We start from the raw sequence: 27,096 nt of genomic DNA, 5'->3' as shown, positions 1-27,096 counted from the left end.
ACTAGCTGCCTACCTATCTTCAAAAAGTCAGTTGGGGGGGGATAAAGAGGGGCTTCACTTTCTTTCTTTGTAGAATAAAAAGCAATACAGGATTCCTTTTTTAAAAGTATCTCTCTCTCTCTCTCTCTCTCTCTCTCTCTATATATATATATATATATATATATATATATATATATATATAGAGAGAGAGAGAGAGAGAGAGAACGAATTATAAAGACTTTCGTTATAGCAATAAATTTTGCGTAAAAAATTTTTACGTGAAATTTTTTTCAGTTTCACATAAAATTTTTATTCAACTTTTTCAAAATAAACTGAAAATTGTAAAATTAGATAAAAATTAAATGAAGCGAGACGATATAATGGCTATTGGTTCGTGTTCAAATTTTCGTGATGCTATAAACATATAAGACAAGCTCACGATTTTCCTAATAAATATTAAAACCGGAAACCTTAGGAATTTCTGCAGATGTTTGGAGTTGAGCTGAGTAGGAACTAGGAAATAAATGCCTATAATTTATTTATTTATTAAGTATTTGATTATAATGTATATCTTTTATTTTGGGCTTTTTTAATTCTTAAATGTGTGAGTTATGTTTGAAAATGATCGGAGTAAGACAATAATTTCAATTATTGTTAGCGTCAATTTCTGTCAGCAAATACATCTAGTATTTGTCTTGACAAAAATGCAAACTATTTTTTTTTAAAAAAATCCCCAAAATATGAAAGATGTGAGAATAAAACATGATTTACTATAGATTCCTACAGAGAAATTACTTCTATTGCTTGCCCCAAAGTTATAAAATATTGCAGCTGATTTTAATACCTCAAACTTATCGGTTTGGTGTGATTTTTTGATTATTATCAAATGTGTAACTAACAAATTCGAATTATCGTTAAAAACTCATCTTTCTTCCCAGTTTTCTTAACTATTACTTTGCTTTCAATCCGCGTTGATTTGCAAACCCTTCGAGGAACTTGCAAATCGATGTCGACTTAATTATGAAATGGTTTACTCAGTTGATCTCACACAACAAAATAGGCGAACCATTCAACAAACAAAGCGGCTTTCCAAATTGTGTTTAACGTAATACGAATTCGGTGAGAAAATTGTGATGTCAGCGATATTCCTTCTAAAATAATAATATGAAATTATGTATGGATGGAAACATTTTTTCGATTGGTGGATAATATTATCTAAAATATTTATATTTTCACAGTTATATGCGAAAGAATACAAAACGTGAGAATACAAACATTGTTGGCTATTATCCCTTGAAATACTATTTGCTACTCTCACTTTAACCGCTTTATTTTTATTTTTATTTTATTTTTATTTACTTAATAATTGTTCGCACTGATCTTTCCACTTTTTTTTTTTAGTATTGTTGCTTTTCTCCAAGGGTTAGAGAAGCAATAAAGTTCTTGATTCGTTTCTTCTATTTTGTATTGAGTGTTCCAGACTTTTTTTTTTTTTTTTTTTGAATAAATGCAGTTTTTTTTTTTTTTTTTTTTTTTTTTTTTATCCCTCTGACCTACTTGAGTCAGTACAAACGGAGCAATTCGCGATGTGATGTTTCCACAGGCAACATGATCGTGGAAATTTTCTATGGTGTGATCTCCAGACCCAGAATTATCATGCAGGTTTTTCGTATTTGAATCGCTTCACGCTGTATTATGTTTTTAAATTAAAAACATAATACAGCGTCTGTTACAGCCAGCTCAAAGGTCAAAAGTCAGCGTGGACTACCAGGTGGTTAAAGATAAAACCATTGCAAGTTAACTTAAAGATTCAGAATTAAATTTGTAAAGGTTACGTTTCACAGCATTAATAATAACTTATATTATGAAGTCGATTGGATAGCGGAGACAGAATGCGAAGATCAGAAAAATAAAACTTTATGGGTTCTCACAATTTAATGCCGGAGTTTGACTTATAAAGTAACCATAACCACTCCCTTGCAATTTACGCGATTTATGATGATTAATAATATGGAAAACCTTGTGCGAATGTACGATGCCTGGATCTTTCCTTGATATGGCCAACCTCTTTGATCATGTAGATCAGTGCTTCCCAAACTCCTGGATGTCAGGGCTTCCTTTCGAAAAATCAAAATATTTCAATGCCCCCTCGAAACAAAATCGTAATATAGACATATATTATTATAATATTTATTGTATTTATATTCAATATAAAACATACACAGCGAATATTGCACAAATCAAATGCAAATATTACATTTTTAGCATCTTATATACGCATTTGACATGGCACATTATCTCAGCTTTTTATATAGATAGATATATTGTTATTGTACATTTGCAGTACAAGCACATGAAACGTAAAACGATTAGTAATAAAGAAAGAATTAAAAACATAAAAGAAGTTGAATAACAATTGAATGTGATGGATGTGTTTTAATACTGCTACACCAATATCAGGTGAAATATTTGAAGCTGCAATTCTTAGATTTCTGCTTTGAAATGAAACTTATATGAATAAGCATATATTTACTAATATTCATTAAGCGCCGAAATACGCAGGAAGCAAAATTTGTGAACCCGCACCAATGTGTGATTTTTTTCCATTAAAATATAAAAAATACCAAAAAAGAAATAATAAATAATGAAAATTAAATACGTTTATTTTAACATAAACAAAATCTACTTAGTCTTAAAACATTTTAAATTTGTTTTCATTCTTTCACGGTCCGCCTCAACAAAACCTACGGCCCACAGTTTGGGAATCGCTGATAACATATACGAAGCTGTGAATTATAATCCCACTGTCGTTGTCTTCTTCTTCTTCCCTTCACATGTTGAAAGTTTATTTTCCACTTGGTTAGAGTATAATAAATTTAGTTTAATCCTTTATCCAAGTGTGAGCAAACAAAGTTTGCACCTGAAAGTATCTTCAGGACTGGGTTAAGGTGATACAACACCAGGACAACTCGTTGCAAAGGTGGAGCAAGCTACCAACACTCCTATCTTAGTATCTCCTATAATGCAAAACACATCTCCTTGCGGATATGTCTAATGTTATGCATTAAGGGAAGGGCCACTACCCAGACCGGTTTCGACCTTTATTGAGGTCTCTTCAGTGGGAGCCAGGCCCAAGTCGAGATATCAGGCAGAAGCATTAGCAGGTCATCTCCACCTATAGGAATTGCCAATTGGTGTGCCACCCTTTTTTTATAAATTAGAGTAATTTATAAAAAAAGGGTGGCACACCAATTGGCAATTCCTATAGGTGGAGATGACCTGCTAATGCTTCTGCCTGATATCTCGACTTGGGCCTGGCTCCCACTGAAGAGACCTCAATAAAGGTCGAAACCGGTCTGGGTAGTGGCCCTTCCCTTAATGCATAACATTAGACATATCCGCAAGGAGATGTGTTTTGCATTATAGGAGATACTAAGATAGGAGTGTTGGTAGCTTGCTCCACCTTTGCAACGAGTTGCCCTGGTGTTGTATCACCTTAACCCAGTCCTGAAGATACTTTCAGGTGCAAACTTTGTTTGCTCACACTTGGATAAAGGATTAAACTAAATTTATTATTCCCTTCACATATTAGGCCTAGTGACCTGTTAAGGAGCTATCCTTAGCTCTTGTAAACCGTCCCCGTCCCGAGGATAAGGTGGCTAGCCCTATGTCTCCCGGTGTGTTCTCTGTCTGTTCATGGGACCGGTTTGCCTGCTTGCGGGAGGAAAATCCCCAGATAAACTGGGGAGAAAAACCCTGCAGTCCATGCCCAAGATCTATGGCTATGGCTGAGGAAGATTCTTAAGTTCTTCACGTCGGCGACTGGAATCGAACCAGGTACTCCTTTCCCAAGTATATGGTTGCGAAGTGCATAGCTACTCGGACTCCCACTGTCGTATGGATGTGAAAGTGAAATGCGATTGTCAAAGTTTTTAAGGGGGAGATGCATCCCCCGTATGAGATCACCACTTGCTTATTAGAGGTCTGAGGTGACTTGAAAAAAAAAAGTTTCATGACTGGTTCCTACTAGAGCATAGAGTCCTTAGATTTCCTGACTCTTAGCCCGCCCATTGTAATCAACTGCAGTGGTATGTGCTACAATTATCCCTAAAATAATGAAAAATATTTACAGAAAAGTTAGATTAGGATCATTTGGAAAATGATACTCAAAATAATGTCACTGTTTTCTTAGCGCGAGCACACACACACACACACACACACACACACACACACTTTATCTTGCACTGAGTGCTGAATATTATAAATAAACCGTAAGACGTTTCACTGAAAGATGATTGATCTGCCCAGTTTTTTTCTATATTTGACTATAAAATATCAATTGATCTATAATATCCTCCCTTATTTAATTATTTTATTTGTTTATTCATTAAAATTTTGAACGTCTTTAAAAATAAATAAAATCATCAACAGCAAATACAAGAATGCAGTGGACTTCCACTAGTAAACGTAACAGGCATCGGGGCCAAATTGTAGAAAAGAAAAAATGTATCAGATATGTTTGTTGACTGACGATGCTGTTAAAATTTTGTAACGAAGTAGTGCGTTTAACTCCGAAAACGACGTTGAATTCATCTTCCTTTTGTGAAGTGTTTGAAATTTTCCCGAGTTAGCGATCTAAGAAACGAGAAAGAAGGTAAAAATAAAAAAAAAACTGTTATGTGTGTCTTTTTTTAGCTTAAAGTATAAAAATGAAAGTCAAATAAAAAAAAAAAACTGACACTTGGGTATTAATAAAAATTAAATTGTTTTTTCTAAAAAAAATCATTCAGGGAAACGATATACCTTAAATAATAATTAATAAAGAATTATAAAAGAAAAAATTAAATTATGATTAAATGACAGTGATGTAATTAGATTGAAAAAAAAAAAGAGATTGGCACTTGAATTCACGTGTCACGAAAAAAGGGCTGCATGTTTATGATCGTCAATTAAGTCAGTTTAATTGTTGGTAATGTTGTTCCATTGTTTAAAAATTGTTGCTTCTTTGTTTAGGCTCTGAAAATGAATTCGTGTAATCTAATTTTGTTTATGTTATACTCTAGTGAGTTCAGTCCGAACAACAACCTTTTTTAATTGAACCCCGCAACTTTGTAAAAACCTAATTGTTTTTGTCGATACCTCGCCATGACCCTTTCGCTTTCGGCTGCAGGAAATTAGCTCTCTCGTGGATAGACATTTAGTGAAGTAGCTGCCAAATTACCTCTGTGATTATGTAGTCAGTGTGTGTGTGTGTGTGTGTGTGTGTGTGTGTGTGTGTGTGTGTGTGTGTGTTGGACACGAACATCCAAACGTAATGGTTTAACTCCAGAACTGATCGCAAAGTATGGCAAATGTAGTCGTATCGGATTTCGTTAAGCTCAAGTCATTGCCTTGGCATTTTTACAACGAATAAAATGAGTTTTAGTTATTTGTTTAGGTACTTCAGTAAAACAGCGATTGTATGCATCCAAATGAGAGCCAAGAAGCAATATTGAATAGACGCAAGAACAAAACGGTTGCCTTGGGTGAGTATTGATCTGTCTGTCTCGGCTTCATTGGGATAAAGTGTTTTAATTTAACAGAAAGAGAGAGAGAGAGAGAGTCTAAAATTTTCATCAACATCCGCCAGGTGTTGTTGCTTACAGAAGGGCCCTGTCATTGTCTATTGTACTCCAGTAGCAAATTAAAGTAACACCGAACATAATGTCAGGTTTGGCGTGTCTCGTAACAGAGTCTATTACGGTCACTGGTCATCAGACTAGTTATAAACTCATTGCTTTGTCAGAAGCTTCAGAAAAAGTCTCCCTTCACTTGCACTAGTCAAACAGTTCGGTGATTTAAGAAACGGATGTTGTGGTGTTGTCCAGATAATGTCCTGTCGGGGGAACGACATGTATCCTATCACTAGGATGTTGTTTACAATTTTCATTGGTTCAGTAACGGCTGCTGTACAGAGTTCTTTTTTTTTTTTTACAGCTTGCTTTCATTTTCCCCTGCTCCCCTTATTCTCTAAGGGGTGTAGGGGAAGTTAATGTCGAACCCTGGAAAAGGTTCATAAATTTTTATCGAAAAGTACCTTGAGGCACAGATTCGTTTGAAAGTTTGCCTCCCGAAGCCGTAAGCGGGCCGCATGTTTAAACAGCGGTGTTGTACCTTTACACTCTCAACACGACACACCTTTCTACTGTCGTTTATTCTCCTTTCCTGACAGGCGAACGTTTTTTTTTTTTTTTTTTTTTTTCCCCGGTTCCGTCTTTTATAGCTTGCCTTGACTACTAGAAAGATCTTTGCCCCCAGCAGCAGTCTCCACGGCATACTCTCTCCTCCCTCTCTTGGTCTTGCTCGTTTAATCAAATGGTGGGCCGGCAACCCCTGGGGGGAGGAGGGGATAGGAGAACAGAGGGAGCCTATGAAAGGCAGGAAACAGCGAGGGGTCTTCCAGCGAATACTTCGTGGAGTCGAACACGTGACGCGAGTTTCTGCCGCTCGCAGACGCCCTAGGCGGAGACTGCAGGAGCGAGAGCGCGGGACTTCTGGAGTGAAGACGCACACGGTCTCGTGCGCTGTGCCAGTGTCGCTGTTGACGATCTGGCGTGCTGTTGCTAAGACAACGTAGCTTTGTTGAAACAGTGGAAAACAGAAAACGTGTCATATCTTCCTCTCACCCCCCCTACGATTGTTGCGATCTGTGGATCATCATCAAGCATGATCACGTGTGTACTTTATACGCAAGAAGATCCTCTCGACCGTTAGGCTTAGCTCTGAGATACGGCCATAGAGAATGTGGATCGGTTGCCAGCAGTCGACTATTCGAACAATTGGTCACTCACTGTTCTGTTTACTATAGGGACTGCGAAATAAAAGATCGGCTAATGGACCCTCTCTGACGACTTTTATTTGATCGGCTTTCGTTGTGCGAAGGTCGGTGCTGAATCGAGTACTGTTCGTTAACGATTCGTCCACCGTCCGTATCATCTGGAAGTTAAACTGCCTCAGCACCCAGGTAAGTGTCTTTCTCTTTTCCAAGCGTTTTCGTGGAAATTTACCCTGTTCTAATACACCCCCACGCGATTCCACCAAAGGTCGTGCCTTCATGGGGAAACAGAACTGCTTTCAATAAACCATAAAAAAAAGAGAAAAGAAACTGATCGTGTGAATAGATTCAAATTTTGTGACAGTTACTTTACCATTATAATCTGTCCGCTGTCTCTCTTCTAAGATTCGTTTATTCAATGAATTACTATTATTTTCTGTGATTTAAATTTAAATTCACTTTTCCGATTTAAATTCCAGCTTAATGCTGTTTCCAACCAATTCTTACAAATTATAGTGTAGCTGTGAAGGACCCAGTGATATAAAAAGGAATTTTGAACTTAGCGATTGCCTAAAAAAATCCTAATAATCTCATTAAGTAATCTATTTCGATCCTATTCTGGTTACTTACTATACGTTGGTTTAGGTTAATTTTTTATTTAAAATTTGTCTTCATCTTTATAAAAAAAAAATACGATTGCACAAGCAGCTTTAAGAAACCTATAATATAATATAATATAATTTCATTATAATTTCGTTAACAGTCCTTATAAGGACTGGCTTAAAGGGCGAAGCAAGAATGCTTTTCATCTTCCTCGCTATCCCTAGAGGACAGTGTAGGGATAAGATGTTTTGGGGCTATTAAAGCTCTGATCATGGCAGGAGGGTAAAAGCAATAGCCGAGCCTCAGTTAAAACTTCATTGGCTACAGCATTTTTATCCATTACCCTCAAAGGGAATCACCGCATCTCACGGTCCTATTTATATAATATTTATATAATACATAATTTCGTTATCCTTATAGTCCTTATAAGGACTGGCTTAAAGGGGCGAAGCAAGAATGCTTTTCATATTCCCCGTTATCTGTAGATGACAGTGTAGGGATAAGGTGGTATTGAGCTATTAAAGCTCTGATCATGGCAGGAGGGTAACAAGCAATAGCCGAGCCTCAGTTAGAACTTCACTGGCTACAGCATTGCCATCCATTACCCTCCAAGGGTATTGGATTGGATGAATCAATCCATAATTTCGTTACACTTGCATGTAGTTTAATTATAACAAAATAATATAGAAATATTAAAGGTGTATAATAATTTATTTAAAATTTTTTATTAATACTTAAAATTTTCTTCACATTTTTATTAAAAACAATATAAAAAATAAATTAAAATTTTTAAATATAGATTACACCTTCATTTCTAAGAAATTTATTATGCAAAGTATGTGTAACGTTTCTTCTAGCTCAAAACTGGAAAGTAACATATGTATACAGGGAGAGAAACTATGCAATTATAAAGGCATGGACATTTCAATCTAAATACTACTGAAAAAAAAAGTGTTTTTGATATATACATAATTTTAGAAAAAAATACTAATTATGCATACGAAGCTTTCTCTTTCTGACAAATAATTTTTTTTTTTTTTTTTTTTTTTTTTGCTAGTAGGTGAAGCAAGAATGCTTTTCATATTCCCCGTTAACTGTAGAAAAAAATGTATGGATGGGGTATTATTGAGTTATAAGCTTTGGTCTTGGCTGGGTAACGGCAATAGCCAAGCCTCAGTTAGAGCTTCATTAGCTACAGCATTGCCGTATGTATGTAAAGGTAAAGCCGTCTCTAAAAATTCGGACGATCCCTAGGCCACTCAATCGTGGGCAAAAGACCGTCCATCTCAGAGTTGGCTCCACTCAGTGATGGCCTTCCACCCACACGCCACCACCGAGCAGAACCGCTCATATTCCGAAGAAAAGCATTCACCGACAAAGCCCCTCAGCGGGCCGTGCCGGAGAACACTTTCCTCGGAGACTCAAATTGCTCCCTTAAGGCAAAAACCTTAAGAGAGCGAACTCAAAACTCTCGAATCTCAGCGCCCCAGGGGGGGGGAGGCAACAGCAACAGCCGAACCTCAGTTAAACTTCATTGGTACAGCATTACCCTCCAAAGGTATTAATCACCGCATCTCACAGTCCTCCACATAACAGACAATTTACTTTTCATCACGTTATTTTTCTTAAACACCCTCGGATTCTCAGAGTGGTACACAAGCAATGGCTTGACCTTGAAGTATCCAATTTGCATTTCCTCATAGCAAAAGAGTCAGCCTGTCCTTCATCGGCTTGTGTCCTGGCAATGCTTTTTCCTCCTTAGTGATGTAGGTCCTCTTTGGCAATTTTTCCAAAATAGGCCGGTTTCATCACAGTTGAACACTTGTTGGGTAAGAAAACCCTCAGCCTTTACAGAATCACTAAATTCTTGCACATATTTCTCAGCTGCTTCTTGGTTCAGATTCGCAGCCTTCCCATGCCTAACCACATATGTAAGCCAATTCTCCTCTTAAATTTCTCGAACCACCCTCTACTAGCTTTGAACACATCAGTATCAGCACTAGTACCAGGGTTTTTCTTTAACAGGTCATCATGTAATCGCCTCGCTTTTTCACAAATTACAGCATTAGAAACACTCAGCAGGTAACTGTTTCTCGATTAAGCAAATCAGCAACAATTTTTCCACTTCTTCAATCGTCTGTAATCTTTGTTTATTAAGAATTTTCACTCCTCTTGTAACTCAGCTCCATTGATCGCTCTTTATTTCAGAGTATTGTACAGGACTACAGCGTTACCCTCTGGAATTCCACCTTCCATAAATTTAAATTAAACATATTATTGAGACATCCATAAATTATTAATGATAACATATCTGTGTTATCATTAAGTATAATTGCTGAATATAGAAAAATTAAAGGTGTATGAAATATTTATTTAAAAATTGTATGAAAATTTAAATTTATGAAAACTTAAATTAAATATTTTGTTTGAATATAATTTAATCTATTACATCTTTAAAAAATTTTAATGCGCCAGCTTGCATTACAAACTCAATCTTAATCCTGTGACACGTTCAACACTTGGAATGTTGTTTCCCTGAAGGGACAAAATAAACCATATATGCTTTAAGGGAATACAAGACAATTTTTAATTAATAAAATAAATTAATAATAGTTTTACATTTAAAAGATAAATTAAAATATATTTCCAAATAATTGACAACAAGCCAAAATATTTTGTCGATTCGTTCTTGAAAAACTAAAAGGTCAAAATTCATGATGTGTCTATAGCTACAGGACATTCATATGCTTCCACACTTTTCATTTCCTGTTTTTTTTTTATATTACAATCTTCTAACTCTTCCCTCCATCTGCCAACTCTTTTGATGAGTAGCAAAGCAAACACGCCAAGATTTACATTTAGAGAACATTAGAAATTCAATGTGCAGTAGGAAACATGCAAGATGCAAGATGGGAAAAACAAATGGCTCAAAACACCTGTTCCTGAAGCGAATTCCAGGACGTACAGAGACTGCGCAATGGAGAACAGTGTACAGAAAACGTTTTTTAAAAAAAAAAAAAAATGAAATATTTTAGCAACTGGAACGTTAAGGGATTTAACCGAGAAGATGGATTGATATTTCGCTTTATAAGTAGCTACCGGGTTGCCAAAGATCTGGTAAGTATATCCAGAGATGTCAAGAAGTTGAGATAGATGATGTTTCAAGAAAATCACACGGGAAAGAGAAAAAAGGTATGAAGATAAGTGCTTGGAATAGTCACTAGTGCAGCTGATGCTCGACTGTATATAGTGTCTTCTTTTCTAGAAAAAATGTTGTATTCTGTGTATAATATACTCTCAACTTATTTCTTTTTTTGTTATAATTAGCTTTTATTTTGTGTTTGAGCAGTCTCATCGTCTTAATCCAAACAGTATTTAATTTCCGGCATTTGCAAACGATTTTTAATTGTTTTAGAAAGTCAACGATTTCAAAGGAAATGCAATTTTTAGTGCATTTGCTCTCGGAATAAGACAGACCAGTTTGGTGTACCAGGGTCAATGCTTACACATCCTGTTCGTTTAATTAACAAAGTTCTGTAATTAAAAGGAAGCATCTCCTTGTGTAAATGAGATCAGTGTGATGAGTTGATCGATGGATCGCTTTTCTACAGAAGTCACACTTGTCGTTTTCTAGAAGGAGAAAGAGCGGGAGGAGGAGGATCGAGAGACAGAATGCAGCTGTGGCATTCACTGGTCATTATTGTATTAGTGTTTGCCATCGTAATTTTGCTTCTCTAAAGGAAATATCCTTCATTTCTGGTAATTTCTTGGATTGCTCATTGATGCAGCACGCAATTTCACTGTTGTTTTAATTTACCACTTCAATGAAAACGTGTTCAACTAATACGTTACTATGGTAACTAATAATTCAGAGACCTATCTAACGTTTCTATACTTTAATCCGGTACTAAGTTTCAAAGATAATTAAAATAAATAATTTTTCGCATTTTGATGACTGCCACCAGATGTCACTCTAATGCAATCTAGTTCTTTGTTTCCTAATATCAGGACTAATATTCCAGCAATAAAATGTGACCGCTAAGACCACGGAATATGTTCTCATTTCTTTACTAATGTAACATACCATTATTGAAGTTTTATTTTTGCCAAACATGTTTTATTAGCATTGAAACAACGTTTTCGATGTTTTGATACTCTCTGGAGAGAGAGAAATGATTAACCTTAACATAAAATAATGAAAAGACATCAGATTTTTTTAGCAAGATGAAGAAAAATTATTTTTTTTTTTACCGTTTGTTATCGAGAGACGTAGAAATGCGGCTATTTATTAACAGGCGAAAAGTTCAGCGTCAATACCGTCCCATATTTTACGGGATTTTCGACGCAGTGAAAGACTGCGATTCACAATTTGTATTTCCAAGAAACTTTTTTATGTTGTAATACTCCTCAGTGTGACGTTTATCTCTGATTTGGTTATTATACAAAAAAGCCTAAGCCTTTTGCATATTTTTAAACATTTGTTATATATATATATATATATTTTTTTTTTTTTTTTTTTTTTTTTGACAAAGCTAGGGATGGCATTACTTGGTGAATGTAGTTGAGATTGACATCGACAAACATCAGATATCTATCTAGTCTTGGTTTAGATAAACCAAAATTCAAATCCTTATAAGGACTGGTTTAAAGGGACGAAGCAAGAATGCTTTTCATCTTCCCCGTTATCTTTAGAGGACAGTGTAAGGATAAGGTGTTATGAGCTATTAAAGCTCTGATCATGGTAGGAGGGTAACAGCAATAGCCGAGCTTCAGTTAGAACTTCATTGGCTACAGATCCTTTACCCTCCCAGGGTAATTTCTTCTTCCTAACAAAACTCGAATTCTTATAGTCCTTATAAGGACTGGCTTAAAGGGGCAAAGCAAGAATGCTTTTCATCTTCCCCGTTACAGATAACGGGGAAGATGAAAAGCTCTTATCATGGCAAGAGGGTAACAGTAATAACCGAGCCTCAGTTAGAACTTCATTGGCTACAGCATTGCCATCCATTACCCTCCAAGGGTATTAATCACCGCATCTCACGGTCGATTAAATTCTTTTCAAAACTCAAATCCGCGTATAGAACAGGAACTTTATTTATATTTAGTCAATCATATCAACAATATATGTGATAAAAAAATGTGTCATTATAAATCTTTAACTTAATTTAAGTTTTACTTATCTTTATAAATCTCTAATTTAATTTAAGTTTTTTGGTTATTATTTCATTTAATTCTTATAGTTAAATTTAGTTTAAAATTTACATATATATATATATATATATTATTTAAATATCTTATAAACACGAACTTGTTTTTTTATTACCGATTATCAATAAAAAATGCTTTGAAATAAAATACAGTTACTCCATTTTCTTGATTTTCCATTTAATGAAATGAATTCGCAGTTAATTTTTCAAATGATATTTCATTAAGTACGCAAAAGCAACGAATATTAATTCGCTGCAGATATATTTAAAATTGTAATTACTTTTTCATTAATGGACCATAACCATAAAAATGAAATGATTGCGTCTTCTCCCACACCTTTTTATGTCGTAGATAAAATTCAAAAATCTGCAATAGCCAAGATTTGTTAAAAACATTGACATTCAACAAATAATTCTAAAAGTGACGATAAAAAGTTTAAGAAAAACACACAAGGCATTAAAGTTTTTTAAGTGCTCGTATAAATAATGCTAGTGGGTTGGGTTACACAATTTATGAAAAAGAACTAAGCATGTAGTCAGCCAGATAATGGCACCATTAAAGATGATGCTAAAAACAGCGAAAAATGATTTCATGTTCTTAAGAATCTCGTAAAAGCTTATGCCAAAGACATGTTACAAAAAATGTTTTATTAAATTTTTGAGCGGTCACATTATTTCTATTCTTTATGGTAGAATGCGCGATACAGGGTACTTTTAACAGCTGACAAAAAATAAGCGATTTGCTAATAGCGATTTATTCATGACATTGAGTCCGCTATTAAATTTTATTATAACATAATATAACTATTTTATTTTTATATATTTTATGTTATGTTTTATGTTATCATAATATATATTTTATGATAACATAATATTACATTATGTTATATAACTAATATAACATAATCTAACAGTTTAGAATAAAAATTATATTTTATATATAAAACAATGTTTCTTAAAAGAATTGTTATACAACAAAATTTTTATTTAGATTAATTTAATTTATTTAAAATAAATTAAAAACTATTAAAACACCATACATTTTTAATAATAATAGTAATACATTAAAAGAAACATTTATTACGTCTTTTCAGACTGGAGATGAGGTGATTGATTCATTCATCAATCACCGATAAGAAAGATAATATTTGGTGGTATTCATCACCGATTGGATTCATCAATCCTAATACCTTTGGAGGGTAATGGATGGCAATGCTGTAGCCAATGAAGTTCTAACTAAGGCTCGGTTATTGTTGTTACCCTCCTGCCATGATCAGAGCTTTAAATTGATCAATAACACTTTATCCCTATACTGTCCTCTACAGATAGTGGGGAAGATGAAAAGCATTATTGCTTCGCCCCTTTAAGCCAGTCCTTATAAGGACGTCTCTTCAGCTATATATTATATATAATATATATAATATAATTTTTAATAATAATTGTGAAATAAAACATCAAAAGGAAAGCCAAAAAACCCTTCACTTCGGCGATGCAAAATATTCAAATTAAGTGGATATTGAATCCAACATTATTTCAAAGCCGAATAGAAAAGCTACAAGAGTTTCATTCCGAATATAAGTTTCGGCGGATCTAAACCTTTCATGACAGGGGCAACTCGTAGTAAAAGTGGGTTAAGCTCTGATCACTATCCTTAGTATTTCCCATAATATAAAACATCTCCTAGCGGACATGTATGATGTTATACATTATGGGGGGGGGGTCACTACCCAGACAGGTTTCGACTTTTTTGAGGTCTCATCACTTGGAGTCAGACCCAGATGTAAAAGTAAATAAAGTAAACATCTGTGTCTGGCTCCCACTGATGAGACCTCAATGGAAGGTCGAAACCGGTCTGGGTGGTGATCCCCCCATAATGTATAACATCATGCATGTCCGGTAGGAGATGTGTTTTACATTATGGGAAATACTAAGGATAGTGATCAGAGCTTACCCCACCTTTACTACGAGTTACCCCTGTCATGAAAGGTTTACTTACGCTTGGATCTGCCGAAACTTTTATAGTTTCTCTCTCTATTCGGCATTGAAATAATATTGGATTCAATATCCACTTAATTTGAATAATTAAAAGGAACATTTATTATGACTATTCAACTACAGAAACTACTGGTCTCATAATAAAATGGTAGTTTTGGTTTTCTAAGCTAGGCAGAGAAGACGTAGTTCACTCATCTTGATTTAGTTGCTTCATAACTAATCGACTGTATCATGTAATTCAAAATGTATATCGAATAACATTAATGCTACACGTTATTATTTGACTATCAGTTCTTGGAAGGATACTGATGACCACGCATTCAATACTGTTACAGGAAAAGAAAACAAAAAGAATGCTGCTGCGTACATCTTGTATATGGTTTACTAAAGAGTATCTCTCTCTCTCTTAAATTTTAAAAGCGTAATAGTTTTTTATTGATCTTCAGTGCTCATTGAGTTCCAATGGTCATGACCTTGAGCCGAAAGTGCATAAAATGGTGCATTGTTTCTTTTATCTGTAAGTACCAAAATAGGCTATTTCATGAACATGCTCCTTCTACAGAACAGTGTATAAGTTAGACTCCGTCCTAAAATTAAATCTCGCACAAACCCCTACTAGAGAAAAGTAATCATGAGGGACAGTAAAACCCCTTCTAATTTATCGTGGCTAAAGTACATCTTCTTGCTATTTCTGTCTCTCTCTCTCCAAGCATTTCTTCTCTAACCTGATTATCTACTTAGGATCCATTCTATTCTGTCGCCAATTACTTGCGACGGTCCGATACGGCAGTTTGGGAGCAACGACTTCGAATAACACTTCAGGAAGCGACAGGACCTCAGTTGCTATGAGACTGCGCGCCTTTTGCCCAGGGTGGACTTTTAAATGTGGGGATGGTCTAGTTAAGCATGAAAGATGGCGTCCTGTCTCTTATCTACTTGTGCGGGGGCGTTTAATAGATTAAGGGTTTTTGGGCGACCCTTTAAACCTAAAAATGTGGCAGTCTGAGAAATGATGCTGTCACTTACTCGAGGCTCATGTCTTAAATGAACATTAGTAACCATTCTCTTTCAGTCTTTCTCTTTTTTTCCTGCGTTCCGCTTTAAATTCTAGCCATCCTTAGCACAGACAGAAACCATCTCATGCATGAGAGTCTCTTTCCCTTTAAAATGTCCACCAGTTCCGGACGAAATTGAAATTCTTCCTGACAGCGGAACATTTTATCTAAAATCTCATTAGCTGGCAAGCATTTTATCCCAGTCGCGGAGTGTTTCCGTGTTTTTGAAACTTTTAACGACAGCACGAGCATTTCTAATGTGCTCTGCTTCCTTTGTAAGAGTTGTGAACAACGAGGTTTGCGAACGGTTCCTTTGTGTGCACAGAAAACGGACTTCCGGATTTGGGTGATGGATGCTTCCGTTTTACGTTCAGGCTCGTGTAAGTATGACGAAGAGCGATCGACTGACGCCTGCCTCTTCAGTAGCGCCTTAACGAAGCCGAGTGGAATTAAAATCGCAACAGTTCGATACGAGAAAAAGAAAGAAAAACTTTCGAATAGATAAATTTACACGGCAGTAGAAATATCACACTTGTAAGATATTTCTCCATGTTATCAAGTACAGTCAGTTGCTACTAGCGACATCTGTGTTTGAAAGCACTTGAAATTCATTTATCACCAAATCACTTTGAAGTGGTTTGTTGATAAAATTGTATGCAGGTACATTTCTCGCGAATAGTTGAAATGCTTTTGCAGAATTCATGAGATCATAATCATAATCTGATGAATTCTGCAAAAAAAAAAACAAACAAACAGATTTTTATATAATTTTGTCACACTATTAACTCATGTAAATATATCTATGCGTCCATGTACGCCTGCAGTTTGCAAGACAATCTTATAATTGCTTGCAGTAAACAACACCAGAGGTTAATAAGGTTCGTTTTGAATAAAATATATTTACAGCATCCGATTTTCCAGTTAGTTTAATTCAATCCTTGCTGTTTACAGCAAAAGCTTCGCTTCACGTGGGGGGCAGGGTTGTTTATTACTCGTGTGAAATGGTGAAGTCAGCAGGCACTACTTTTCAAAACCTCTTGTGAATCAAACATCTAAGGTTAGTAAAATTTTACTGTTTACGAATAACTTTATCAAATTAGCTTTGTGTTAAATGAATAATGGATGGAAAGAGTCAATAAAGATCACACTTCAATTACATATTACTTTGTTTAGTAATTTTGATTACATATTAAAGCAAGAGAGTAGAAGTAGGGGAATAAGATCTACTGAAAACCACATACCAATTGTTTAAAGATAAATTTTAATTTTAAATATGTGTTTATGTTAAAATATCGCCAATTTACAGTTTTCCGGTAGCCTAAAAAGAGACTTTATCACGATATCAAATACATTTTTAATAATTCTGAGAAGATAGTAAACCTTGCAGTGCGTATTTCAATTGCCATAGGTTAACGTAGAGACTGAATTGTAGTTGCCATAGACATGTAGTTCAAAGGTTACAACCGTCAACATCAACGTTTTCGTCTTTATTGGAGCAAGTAATTCCTTGACCTCGATTTTTTACTCAGCATTCTACCTGGTCGTTTAGACAGAAAATTCTGTAGTAGTTTCTACAAAGTTAAAAGTTCGACGTAGAGACCTTTTAGTATTTCAGGGAAGCGGCCATCTTGTTTCCATGTTGGGTCGTAAAGATCTCCATAAAACAAAGAATGCAGGAAGGATTTAAGTGGCCATTTAGCTCACTTCTTAGAGAAGAAGTGAGTTAAAATAAAACTTATTCTATCAAACTTCGATCAACGAAGTTAGGTAGAATAAGTTTTGAATGTTTTTTTTTTAAATATTGTTTGAAAAAATGAATCTTATTCTTTCATTAATTTCACCATTATTTTTCTCTTTCTTTTACGTTCTCGTCACTTTTTCTTTAATCTTTCTTTCTTCTATTTCTTTCTCTATTTCTGTTCGACATTTTCATTCTTGTGACACGCACTGCAGGAAGAAAGTAACTGGAGAACACCCAAACTCCCTTCTATTTAAATTGTGTTGCAGCAATTTTCTTTCTTTACAAAACATGCCCAAAAGGAAAATGCATCTTTTCCCCTTTTCTCTCTCCCCGCTTTGACCTCTCTAGCGAAAGAATGCCCGTGTAGGTCAAATGGTTTCCACTGCCAGCTGGCCTCGGGGAAAGAAAAGTTTGGATAACAAAATTGGTGGTTAGGAAAGGTTTGAGATTTGGAAGGAAAGAAAGAGGAGCTTGTGTACATCACACAAGTAGTAGACAGGGGGAAAGGTCTATTTTGTGATTTCTTTAGATGGTTGTATTATCGACTATGTATTATTGGAAATCCATTTTAGAATTAGGATGAACAAGTGGGAGTTGCCTCAGCGTGAAGTTAAGGAAGGACGAAATTAATAAAAGACAATTATAAAAGGCTCCGTTTTACTAAACTGCACTTAAAGAAGGCTCCTATTTACTTAAATGTCTTCATATAAGACTCCTATTTAATTAAATGTTGTCATATAAGACCCCAATTTACTTAAATATCTTCATATAAGGTTCATATTTACTTAAATGTCTCTTTCGAAGGCTCCTGTTTACTTAAACATCTTCATATAAGGCACCTATTTTTTAAATGTCTTCATATAAGACTCATATTTTTTAAACCTATTTTTTAAACATATAAAGCTCCTATTTACTTAAATGTCTTCCTATAAGGCACCTATTTTTTAAATGTCTTCATATAACTCCTATTTACTTAAATGTCTTCATATAAGGCTCCAATTTACTTAAATGTGTTCATTTTCTTATTTACTTAAATGTCTTCATATAGGGCACCTATTTTTAAACCTATTTTTTAAACATATAAAGCTCCTATTTACTTAATGTCTTCCTATAAGGCACCTATTTTATATACCTATTTTTTAAACATATAAAGCTCCTATTTACTTAAATGTCTTAATATAAGGCTCCTATTTACTTAAATGTGTTAATTTTCTTATTTACTTAAATGTCTTCATATAAGGCACCTATTTTTTCATATAAACAGGAGTTATATGAAGACATAAAATGTCTTCATATAACTCCTATTTACTTAAATGTCTTCATATAAGGCTCCAATTTACATAAATGTGTTCATTTTCTTATTTACTTAAATGTCTTCATATAGGGCACCTATTTTTAAACCTATTTTTTAAACATATAAAGCTCCTATTTACTTAAATGTCTTCCTATAAGACACCTATTTTTTAAACCTATTTTTTAAACATATAAAGCTCCTATTTACTTAAATGTCTTAATATAAGGCTCCTATTTACTTAAATGTGTTAATTTTCTTATTTACTTAAATGTCTTCATATAAGGCATCTATTTTTTAAACCTATTTTTTAAACATATAAAGCTCCTATTTACTTAAATGTCTTCATATAAGGCTCCTATTTTTTAAATAAGGCACCTATATTTTAATAGCTTCTATTTAAGTAAATAGGAGCTTTATATAAGGCTCCTATTTGTTTAAATGCCTTCATACAAGGCACCTATTTTTTAAATGTCTTCATATAAGGCACCTATTTTTAAACCTATTTTTTAAACATATAAAGCTCCTATTTACTTAAATGTCTTCCTATAAGGCACCTATTTTTTAAATGTCTTCATATAACGCTCCTATTTACTTAAATGTCTTCATATAAGGCTCCTATTTTTTAAATAAGGCACCTATATTTTAATAGCTTCTATTTAAGTAAATAGGAGCTTTATATAAGGCTCCTATTTGTTTAAATGTCTTCACACAAGGCACCTATTTTTTAAATGTCTTCATATAAGGCACCTATTTTTAAACCTATTTTTTAAACATATAACGCTCCTATTTACTTAAATGTCTTCCTATAAGGCACCTATTTTTTAAATGTCTTCATATAACTCCTATTTACTTAAATGTCTTTATATAAGGTCTCTATTTACTTAAATGTGTTCATTTTCTTATTTACTTAAATGTCTTCATATAGGGCACCTATTTTTTAAACATATAAAGCTCCTATTTACTTAAATGTCTTCCTATTAGGCACCTATTTTTTAAATGTCTTCATATAACAGTTTATTTACTTAAATGTCTTCAATATGGCTCTATTTACTTAAATGTGTTCATTTTCTTATTTACTTAAATGTCTTCATATAAGGCACCTATTTTTTAAACCTATTTTTTAAACCTATTTTGTAAACATATAAAGCTCCTATTTACTTAAATGTCTTCATATAAGGCTCCTATTTACTTAAACATCTTCATATAAGGCTCCTATTTACTTAAATGTGTTCATTTTCTTATTTACTTAAATGTGTTCATTTTCTTATTTACTTAAATGTGTTCATTTTCTTATTTACTTAAATGTCTTCATATAAGGCATCTATTTTTTAAACCTATTTTTTAAACATATAAAGCTCCTATTTACTTAAATGTCTTTCTATAAGGCACCTATTTTTTAAATGTCTTCATAACGCTCCTATTTACTTAAATGTCTTCATATAAGGCTCCTATTTACTTAAATATCTTCATATAAGGCTCCTATTTACTTAAATGTGTTCATTTTCTTATTTACTTAAATGTCTTCATATAAGGCATCTATTTTTTAAACCTATTTTTTAAACATATAAAGCTTCTATTTACTTAAATGTCTTCCTATAAGGCACCTATTTTTTAAATTTCTTTATATAAGGCTCCCATTTACTTAAATGTGTCTTCTTGGAGGGCGCCTATTTATTTAACTTTCTTTTATATGAAGTACCAATTGACAGAATTTTAATAAAAGTAAATGCTGATTTACAAAACAAATAATAATCTTAATTTCCAACAACAAAAAAAAGTAAAATTCTTGTAAATGGTGCTAAAATCATTTATAACGCAAAACAGTGAAATCACATGGAGTCTACTGCACATGCATATAGTGCACTATAATATAACTTACAATGATTATGCCCTTCATGCTTTTCTACTCCTCATTCATTTTCAACTGCCTTCTCTGTTTCTCTTTACTCGTAACTTATGTTCAGTAGCTACCCTCCTCCAGACCTAGGGCGAGAAAAAGGGACGTGATTCTTTTCCAAGCTAAAGCGTGACTGGCATCACCAATTGGGGGAAGTCAGAGCAGACGGTGGAGAACTTGTGCGGCATACAGGAACACCATAATTGCACACCTTAGCCAGTTGGCTTAATTCGGCGCTGTTGGTTGTATCCAGAGGGGGGTTCGAGGCTCGTTAAAGTTCGTGTCGGCACACTTGATTTTCTTCTGCAGTCTCAACAGTAAATGGAAAAAAAGAAAAATGACTCAAATGTCGAAAAAAGGAGAAAAAATTAATAGGCGTCACCTTTTATCTTTCTAAAAGACTCTTTCAGTTCATTTTTCATTTCTCTCTCTCTCTCTCTCTCTCGCTTTTGTTGAACTTTTTTTTCTCTTTTCCTTCATTTTCCAGTTATTTTTTTTTGTATTTTATTTCTCATTTTATCAACGGCTCTTCGTAGCTAAAACGGCGATGCCCTTCCGATGTTTCTCGCAAAACCTAGATAGGTTTTTTCCCTCGTAGATATTCAAGTCTTTCGACTTGCAAAACAGACAACCCCACCAATAGAACACGCAGTTAACAGACATAATTCAATGGCTTTATAACTTTAGTACTTTTCAAAAATTTTTGCAAAATATATTGAAAATTTTTGAGAGTAGAGGGCGCTGTTAATTAAAATTTATTGTGTAAAGATTGCAAGTTAATCGGGAATTATTCACTGTTTCATTGATCTCCACGTAGGATTATCAATCGACTATGTACGCTTCCTAATATACTTCTAATACATAATATCTTCCTAATATATTCAACAAACAATTGCTTAGATGGCCAACAATTTTACATCTTCCTAGGAGACGAGCTTTAAACATACTAAGGGCAACTTGATGCGAACTCAACTGCGAAAGCAGGTAGTAAAGTTAATTCATGTGTAAATTGTTGTTTGTTTAAGTTAGGGTAAAATACACACGAAAATAAAAATAAAACTTATTGTGAAGTATTATTTAAATTAAATTTATGAGATTTAAACGTATATTTACGACTTCTGTTTTGCAAAGTTACTATTATACACACACACCAGTTAACAGCTCCGTTTTCCCATTTGTGTGCTAATTTGTACTCAATGCAGAGTGTTTGGAAGTAGAGGTGACCATCTTACTACTGAGCTAAGCACAACTCGCCTATTTCGCTCTTGATGACGTAAATGGTCGTTGTCAAGGACACATGGAAATATCACAATCCCCCTTGAACTTAAAAACAAACCGAAGTATTTTATTATATAGAGAGACAAGTGTTGAAAATAATCCACTATATGAACTTAAAATAAAATAATAATATTCATATTAATTAATAATTAAAAGTGTTTGAATATTATTTAGTTTTGTCCAATGTTATAAGACCGTAAGAAACAAACTTAATCGCCGTATTTTTTCCTCTTTTTTATCAATAAATAAATAAATATTATTTTTATTGTTGGCAATCCTAACTCTAGAAATAACGGTGTAGAGAGACCACTAACCCCTAATACCCGACATTTATTAGAGCCGACTGTTCTACCAACCCTTACCCATCCCTGAGGCGACACGCACGTGCTGAATACACATCCAATGTATTCAACTGCCCTTCTCTTCTCAGATACCCGAATTTGATCATTTCTAGCGTGCAGTGGTAGAAATGGTACTGGAAACAAAGAGCCAACCCGTCAGTCCCGATGACAGTTGGGATCACAGCATCGTTTGTCGGCGTCACCTAAGTGTCAATGTGACAGCATTACAAGCAGTAGGCAGACGTCAGAGAAGGTTGCTCTCCTTATCGTTTGCCATTAAAGGAAGGGACCAGAGATAAGTGTGTCTACACCGTTCTTATCATTCGCTTCTGGTCCACTGGGATGACGTCACCTGTCCCGTTCTCTTACTAACTGGCTTCCTTCTCTCCCCCCAAACGTTATCGCAATCTTCCCTTAGAAACATCTTCCTCTCATTAATAATAATCACAATTAATGTGAAGATTTTCTCAAGGAAAAAGTGAGCATTTTTTTTTTTTTTTTTTTTTGACCGGTCGTGTACATTTAGATATCGATTGGTCACAGCTGTTTCTTTTCTATCCATTTTAATGTCCTTGATTTAATCATCGGAATGTCTTTTTGTATTTTTTTTTCTTACTTGGACATCAGTTGAAAAGAACGTTTCGTTTTCTACATCCCTATAGAGGATGGGGTGGTGGGAATGTCGTTTATTGACATTTCTTTAGAATGTACTGAACGAAAAAAAAAAGTCACCATGTGAAAATCCAATGTTTATTGCATGTAGACACCCTGGACACATCTCTTCTGTCACCCGAGCGTTTAATTGAATTTGCTTCGCGTGTTTACACGGTCCGCCCTGAATCTATTTCCTCATTCAAGTCACGTTCTTGTATTGCCGCTTTTCCAAACAAATGTCACATAACACATACTCTCTACGAAACGCTTAAAAGCGTAGTTTTTTTTTTTTTTGTCTCTTTTGTACCACGTAGTTACTCGGTACTAATACTCGGTACTCGGTACTAATGACTGTAATCCTCAACCTTCAAATGTAACATTGAGAAAGCTGTTGTCATGGTAACCATAACGCAACAATGAATATTGGGATTTCGTAACGTCCAACTCATTCTGCAATTCACGCTGGATTTGAAGCTAACTTAGTTCAAGCAAACCGCTGGATTATATGTTCCTTTGTTATTCTTTCTTTCAGCATCTTATTCACAGTAATGCACAGTGTGTAGTCAACTTCCACATCTATCTCGAATAACAGAATAGAAGTGACCCTTTTTTATTTTATTTTTTCCTTTTCAGCTTAATGGAAAGGTGGATGATAGTCAGTTCACCGAGTTGATCCTTGCCTTAAACCTGCCCTACGTGGGTGGCCCTGTTTGGAACATAAAGTTCCCATTGTAAAAGATTTTCGGATCCTTAGATCACGAGGTCTTTCATCTTAAGTCTTCTATGACTTCTGTGCTTTTCGTGTGGCTATAATTCATTCTGCAATAAAATTCAATCTCACTGTAAGACTTCCTGTTGTTTATGTTTGGCGATTATCAAACTTATTTGAAGTACTCACAGACAATGAAATTCCTGAATTACACGAGAGATACTTTCGTGATAGTTAAAAAAAAAAAAAAATTACTTAAAAGAATTCTTAAGTTTTTTTTTTTTTTTTGTTCTCTGGGATTCAGAGAATGGTTTAGCATAAGTTATTTTAAAATGATGAAACTGAGTAGTTTAAAAATCTTATTTGCGAATAAGGAATGCATCCTATACGAAATTTCTACCTCATGTTTTCTATTAGACCTTCCCCCCCCAAAAAAAAATCTACATTTATGAAGACAATTGAAACTTGATATACCCGTTGATCTTCTCTGCAATTTCGCATTACACTCTTCCTGAAAGTGTACGATCTTCAGGATGTACTGGAAGTAGAAAACTTGGGTTGTGAACCTCCAAAATCATTGAATAATCATCCAAATTTATTGGATGAAGAGAACTAGATGAAATCAGCTAAATCATACCGAAACAATCTGTCATAAGACAATTCACCTAAAAGCAAAAACGATTTGCTTGGATCTTTAAATTGAGATACTCATTTTGGGAAACAAAACTAACAGAAAAGAATATTTGTTACAATTTTTAATTTTCAATTCTCTAATAGTGGATTCCAGTATAGCAGAGGTAAATGGGTCTGTTTTAATACATTCGATGCTGCATAATCATCTTTGCATTAATCTCTGTTTATATCTGTGAAAGTATTTGTTAACTGGTTTAACCCAACAGGCTCCACTCGATTAGTTCGCAATATCACCGAAAGGAGTCGACTGCAACAATATCATTGTTAAGTGGTGGGGTGGCGTTTTGCTATTGGAGACTGAAGAGCTTTTACTCAAAGGATCAGAAATGCACCAAGTGTTGTTACCAATCAAGAGGAAACGCAACAAACCATGAAAGCGATTGAGTCTCCACTCAGAGGAGATAAGGAAGGTGATATAAGACTGCTAATCTCGAGGATGAATTGTCAGCAAGTGGAAAAAACAGTAGGAAACAAAGAAAGAAAGAGGAACGAATTAACTCGTTTAGGAAAAATCAATGAATCCTGAATGATCGTTATATGTTTGAAAAGTAGAACACAAGGATTCGAAAAATTCAGTTTTGTTTCATATTATAAAAATAATAATAAACCAATCTTCAATATCGTATTTGCTTATTTTGCATTAGTTGTTTTATTTATTTATATATATTCGCGTAAAAGTTTAATCTTTCTTCCACTTAGATCTATTCTAAGTGCTACCTCACTGGAAGAGGTTTTTTAGTAGCGTGGACCTAAATTTATGATCGTTCCCTAATGTGACAATGACTACTACTGTATAGAACATTATCTACACATGCAGCGAACTTATTGTATATCATAAACATGCTTCCTTGCATAAGCAAGGTTATTATTATTCGTAAATTTATCGCATTACTTATGAGGGCAAAAAAAAAAAGTGCTGACAAATGAGGGTGGTATCTTGAGAACGAAGATAAATGACACCAAAGACTTTAAGCCTACAAAAAATGCGTATCCTTTTCTCTTTTGACGACATCGATGCATTTTATTCACGGTTTCTAGCTTGACGATATCACATACTTCTCTTAATTTGAATAAGCAGTTGCGATGGTGATTAAAAGAACGCTGTTCATCCCTAGCAGCTTACTACGAAGAAAAAAAAAAAGGCTTAACTAGGATCCTGACATACTTGCATTTATTTGCGTCAATGTCCTCATCCATCTTCCTTCTACCCAAAAGCGTTCGAATTAGAGCTTTACAACGGGGGGGGGGATGTCTTCATAGGATTACACTTCTGAAGACCCCCCCACTTCTTTGATACGTACTTCTAGTGCGCATTTCCATGTTTATACTGAGTACGATTTTTGTCAGAGTCTATCACTATAGATTGATTGATGACAGGGAGAAGGGATTGTCGTTTTTTTTTTTTTTTTTCACCATCCACTCAAGATCAATACGTTAGTGCAGTAGTCTCTCAATAGGTGGTCTGTGTAATGGGAAATATTTCATTTATCTCTAGAAAGGTGGGATAGTGTATTGACAAAACGAACAATAGACGACACCAGTGCTCTGTCATGTTTTAGGATAGAAAAAAGTACCTACAAAAGACACACTCTACACAGTGTGGATTACAGACAACATTGTATTACTTCAATCGTCAAATTTTAATGGTTGGATATTTAACCAGTATTATTTTGAATCGAATATTTCGAGAACTCATAGACCGACAAATGATTGTGTACTTTACATATAAAATATAATTTCAATAATGTTTCAAACTCCTTTTTTTTAATCTCTTAATATTTTGTAATTTTAATAACGAAAGCCAAATCTCCATAGAGTACCAATCAGGTGCCCTATGAAGATGATTTGTAAGATTACAAATCATCCCAGAGCCCCTGGGATGATTTGTAATCTTACAATTCGGGACTGGTGAGATACACAGCTATCTATTCGGACCCATTCATTCATGGAGTGAAAAGAACTGTCTTAGTTCCTTCCATCTTTTTTCATGACTTTTTTTTTCAGCTTAGCTAGATTGTAATACTCCTCGCCTTCTACCACCGGTACTGTCGTAAACCCTACTAGTTACATCCCCTTAATTTCCTTCTACAAAGCAGTAAACGACCTGACGCACACAATTTCCCCGATGACTGCTATTGACCGTGATAAAACACTGGCAGGTGGAAGGGTCGATAACATCTGTACTATATTCGCTTAATGTCGCTATGACGCCGTACCAGTTAACGAACTACAGACAGCCAACACACCCACACCTCCAGACAAGAAAAAAACAGAATAGAAACAACAGTATTAATATTACACTAGACTGCAAATCGTTTTACATATTTTTTTTTTTCGTTAAAATATAAAACTTGACGATTTTGGTGGTTTCTGTTATGTCAACAGAACATTTGTTAGGAAATAAAAAAGGAAAAAAAAATCCGGATTTTTAAACAAGAAAAGAATAATACCGGAGCTATAGGAAGAGGCTGGAGGGGTGACATATCAATGCGTTCATAATTATAAATTCAATATGCGATCGCTTTCTATCCTTTTTGATTTTTTTCCTGGATTAAAACCTTACATAATACCTCTTAATTACAACAAAATAAAAAAAATAATTATCATTTAATAATTATTACATGGAAGTAATATTTGTCTCTGTCTATCCATCAATAATCAAGGATTTAAAGCTTAGCTATTGATCAACATTAATGAAATTAAGTACGGAAGAAAATTTGTTATGAAAACAAAAGTTTAAGCTACTTAATTAATTCCATAATTAATTAACTCTTATCAGCTTTATGTGTAAGAAAAGTCAGCCAAATAGGAGCAAATATTTCTCATGTTTTAGTTT

At 34.3% G+C, this 27,096-nt stretch overlaps 1 protein-coding gene across 2 annotated transcripts in view; it reads left to right on the top strand.

Annotated features, from left to right (window-relative positions):
• Positions 1–6,120: 6,120 nt before the first annotated feature.
• LOC150092658 (four-jointed box protein 1-like) overlaps positions 6,121–27,096 on the top strand; it is a 68,047-nt gene continuing 47,071 nt past the window's right edge. For both annotated transcript variants that reach the window (XM_090414625.1, XM_090414626.1), the window contains exon 1: positions 6,121–6,982. The gene's annotated coding sequence lies outside the window, so the exon portion shown is untranslated. The remainder of the gene's footprint in view (positions 6,983–27,096) is intronic.

The sequence above is a fragment of the Typopeltis vanoorti genome, chromosome 25 (genome assembly GCF_054136105.1).
Source record: "Typopeltis vanoorti isolate ZY-2024b chromosome 25, IOZ_Tvanoo_1.0, whole genome shotgun sequence".
Lineage (NCBI taxonomy): Eukaryota > Metazoa > Arthropoda > Arachnida > Uropygi > Thelyphonidae > Typopeltis > Typopeltis vanoorti.
Note: the sequence above shows the minus strand (reverse complement) of the source record. Positions and strands in the feature narration are given on the sequence as shown.